We start from the raw sequence: 4,880 nt of genomic DNA, 5'->3' as shown, positions 1-4,880 counted from the left end.
TATGTATGTTTGTGTGTCAGTCTTTGGGACTGCCCTGAATGGATGTTAGCCTCCGTAGCAGGCTTATAGAACTGGGGGTTTGGTGGTCTAAGGCTGTTTTCTGATTTAGCCAAGTTCCAAAAAACGGGCCCGGGGTAATTCAACCAGGCCGGCTATTTTGTCTATATGCAATCAGAAAATAGCACATAAAAGCTCCTGAAGACCCCCAAAACCCCCAGTTTTGGCATGCTATGGAGGCGAAGTGGATGTGTGCAAGCAAGTTTCGGGAGGGGGGTTGGTTTGCGAGATCCAGTTTCTATGTTGTGATTGACAGCTCCAGTAGAGTCAACACAGACAGACATGAAGTGTAAATGTTGCCTGAGTCAACATGAACTCACGGCTGACCCAACGCTGCACTGACCTGCCCCAACAGCTGATTATGAAGCGTCACACCTATGGCCACCCCATACTCACACTGCAAGCAGGTTTTGGACATGTTGAGTTACGAACGCGGGTCAGTTGGTCACTCGGGTATTTATTGAAGAGTGTCAGGAGAATGTGAGACTGTGTTGATGAAGTGGTAGGGATGTGCTGAATGTTTAATAATTATAATGAATAAGAAAAGCATTAAATTCCAGTTTATATTTTAATTGTCTCGAGCCTAAAATAATTCTAGCTGGTCTTAAAATGGTGCATATGAAAATGTCCTAGTTATTTGCACCATAAATGTAATAGGGAAAAACGGTCTTCTCCATCTAAAGAATGAAAATACAGCTGTTCGACTGATAGCATGTCTGGTTTCAGTTTTGCAGGGCTAAAACAGCCATCCTTAAATTTGCAATGCAAAACAAAGTCATGGATCAGACACATACATGCAGCTGTAACAGTATTCAGATGTACAGAGTTGTTACAGTATTTCCCAGTATAATATTGTGCCTTGTACAACTGATACAGCGCAACACAAAAAGCTTTTTATAAGTTGTAAAGTGTACTACAGGCCACATTACCAACACCACAAATTGTGGACCAAACGAGAAAATGGTGCAAGGCCACAACATGTTAATTTTAATGGTTCTCAGATTTTCTTCAGAAAAAATATGAATGAACCTTTATTGCACATTCCTGCCCAGATGGGCTAAATGCACATGTAACCAAATGTGGTCTAGAGGATACAAAACATGAGTATTGAAACAACTACATTCTAATGCTAAAAGTATATATTACAACAATGGAGGGTAATGCATTAGAATCAAATATCAATCAAATGATAAAATAGATGTACAGTCATAAATACATCACTTAAAAAATGGGTCACAGTCTTGTAAAGTATTTGCCCAACTAAAACAATAAAATGAACTGAAATTCAATCTCCACAATGAAGCTCTGTTGACATAACTTTAACATACATGGTAGCCAGTCAGGTTCTTTGGTTCATATTTCGAATCGTCAAGACAAGCAGGATAGGGTTAGGAATCTCTCTGATTTCAGTCTTCGTAGGTACAAATGTAGGGATCCTCTCATTTTTTTGGCTAGAAGGATCTTAGCAAGACCAGGGCTGCCCCCAGAACCCATTTACTTGTGGGGAAGGGGCAAGTATTTCAGCAGAGTTTCTGAATAAAAGTTTGGCTCTGAAAATGCATGTAATAATGATTCAGAATATTTGACACTCACAGGTCAGACGATAAATTTTATTGCCTTGCCAGTAGTGCTCAATTAAAGAAAAAGTCAGTGGATTTTTTGCTAGGTTTGGTCAGGAAACAAGGAACATTTTTTTCCCTTCTGAATCATCAAGCAGGTTAAGACAAATTGTGTGAAGTATCTCACTCAGAGGTAACACAGCCATCGTGAACGTTGGTCAACGTGCTCGGAATACACCCGGGTGCGTTTGCTGACAGAATTAGGGCAGCGCCAAACTCCAAAATTTATCGGGGACTGTCTGGTTGTCATGTTCCTCGCGTCAGAGCGGGGAGAGAACAGCAAATCAGAGGGGATGTCGAGATGTTAAGTCTCACACCGTCGCACCAGGGGGGCTGTAGGATCCCCCCGAGACCGCACTTATTGAAAGCAAACACCGTTCGCGAGAGACGGCGGCCGACAGCGCGCTCCCATGTGGGCGATGCATCGCTGGTCTTCCATCACGGCTGATACACTACCTGCCATCTGTCACCATCACAGGAGATAAAAAAAACGTCAGCACCTAATTGAAAGTCACTGTGTGTGTGCTACACGGATTAGACATTTTTGACTGAAGCAACTTTGATACAAAAATCGGGAAAACATCTTTGCTGAGTCCCTTTCTTTTGACTCTAGAGTGGATATCATATGGCTCAGGTGTGTTATGTCAAAGGGCAGTTATATCGGATACATCAATACAGAATGATACAGATAAATTATATTTCCAGCTTTAAAATGTTCGAGTCTATACAAACTCATAAATTCTTCAAATTGGACGAGGCATTTTACTCATGATGATCAAGTATGGAAGTGTCACTGGCTAGAATATTCTTATGTCTGCTTGAAAGATGTATCAGAAAACAAAGAATGAATTTTCAAAGTTTTTTTTTTTTTCAAAAACAGATCCCGTTATCAACTTGTCCCTAATTTCGTTACCATGAAAAAGTTTCACCTATATTAACTAGACCTGGTCAACATCTGATTCTTTGATATTTACTAAAAGGACTGTCTTTGAATTTGCCTGGATGAACCAGCTTTTCCTCTGTATCATTTTGCCATAACTAGATCATCACCAAATGATTAAGACAGCTCATTTGAACATTGATGCACTTTGCATTGTGTTGAGGTCCTCTAGGAGGTAAACATTAAGTGTTTGGTGGTCTTTCAGTCTCTTTGTGATACACCCATGGGGTTCTTGAAGTTTGCATTTCAAATGTCAAATTTATCATGTTGAACTCTCATACAGTCACCAGGTGTATCAAACCCAGTGAAAATCAGACATGCGAGCTTCCATTTTTCAAATACAACCCATTAAGAAGACAGAAATCCATTATATTATTGTAAATACATATTTGATTTGTAATAGATTTTAGCTCATATTTTTTCTATCTTCACTTAACATATTCTGCCTGCCAGGTTATCAAAATATCAGAAAAATTATGTTATGAGCGAAGTGATTACAGTTTCATTAACAAGTTATGTACGCAAAGCAGCTAAATCTTGTGATTGGTCTTGCTGTGCAAAATGCTTCGTACTGATACTGACTACATCATTATAAAACATGGGAAGGGGGTATCAGACCAGATTAAAGGCATCCAATGCAATTTCGGGCCGGCAAAACAAATATTCTGGATGAGGAAATCTGTCTGATATTGACATTTTCTGAGCACATTTCGTCATCATTTCATACTTGAAGTGTTTGAGAAAGCTATGTGCTTTATTTTTTGGGTACCACCAATAAATATCTAGAACCAGCCTATGATGCAAACATTTTTTCTGTATGGTATGGGATAGTATTGATTCAACTTACTACCTCAAAAGAATTGTCAGAAAATTGACTTGAAAACCCGGTTTTGCCCTCCTGAAATTGCACTGGATGCCTTTAACTTTAAGTCATTTTGCTCTGATTGAAGATGCGCCATTTTGCAAATCTGTAGGAGCAAAGCGGCGGCCCTAATGAACAACCTGTGGCCGATGTGTACATCAGTTCTGCGTAAACTGTCCCTCTGAGACCGCGGGGTACGGCACCGCTCCTCTGATCCCCGTCCCGAGGGATTCCCGTACACACGCACATTTATTATGCTAAATTTATGCCTAATGGCTGTGGCGCCAGCCTGACTAATAGCGGCCCCCCTGACACCTCTCCTGCACACGCCACGTCTGGAGCACGCAGATTTCCTACAACACCATACGCCGTAATCTTGTTATCGTTTCTTTGGCGTTCGCCAAAATAACGGTTTAGGGGAAAGCATTTCATACACCGAGGGCTAGGTCAAGCAGTTGTTGGAGAGGATTCAAGAAACAAAATCTCAGAACCCAAACACTTCTGACTATCCCATATTGGACTGCGATGGTGCAGATTTGGAACAGTTTGAAGAGAGATGGCTAAATAATTAATGAAGTCCTTTATGCTTTTCCGGGGAGGTGAAAATGACATTTAGAACTGCCTTGTCTCTTCTGCTTGGGCGGGGAAATCATTGTCGCAGTCTGGTTGGTAGAAATAGGTGCTGAAGTGCATGTCGTTATGAATAGTACATCACACATACATTCTTAACAAGGAAAGACACGCAGCTCTCACCTATAACCCCGCACCTAAACAACGTTGCAGAAAATCTACCTTTCTTGCTTATGTTTTAATTTCACAGTGTCAGGACAGTCAAACTTTGTCTCAACAGCCAGTTAATGGATTGAGGGAAAATGTTTGGTGACTGAGAGTGTTGCACCAGAGAAGTGGGGTCTTAGGCCACTTCAATTTCATCAATCGGTTCTCAGATGCCCTCGCTTCATTTTTTCTGATTTGCCAACATAAAAATATCTAGCTTATGAATCATATGTTGGCCCCAACAGTTGTAGAAAGTCCCTGTCTTCCTAGTGCTTATAGTTTTTTCCATCCCTCGAAGCAGTGATTTGATGAAAAGTTTAAATTCATTGTCTAAATTATTTTAAAAAAGCCTGGTACTCCTAACCATGGTTATGAGTCACTCAGCCAGTATTTGGGAGGCCAAATATGTGAATGTGTGACAGGAGCTTTACTCTGTGTCTGAAATGTTTCCGAAGAATATTCATCCAGTTGCTTGATTTATTTTGTATTCGGTAATTCTAGGCTGATTTACACCATACAAATCTGATTAATCACAGAAATATCTTTCTCCCTGAGGAAACTCAAAACTAAGAAATCCAATTTCCTTCTCAAGATTTGCCCTTGCACGTTGATCAAGACATAATCT

Source organism: Branchiostoma belcheri, unplaced genomic scaffold (assembly GCF_001625305.1).
Source record: "Branchiostoma belcheri isolate BF01 breed outbred unplaced genomic scaffold, Haploidv18h27 scaffold33, whole genome shotgun sequence".
NCBI lineage: Eukaryota > Metazoa > Chordata > Leptocardii > Amphioxiformes > Branchiostomatidae > Branchiostoma > Branchiostoma belcheri.
Note: the sequence above shows the minus strand (reverse complement) of the source record.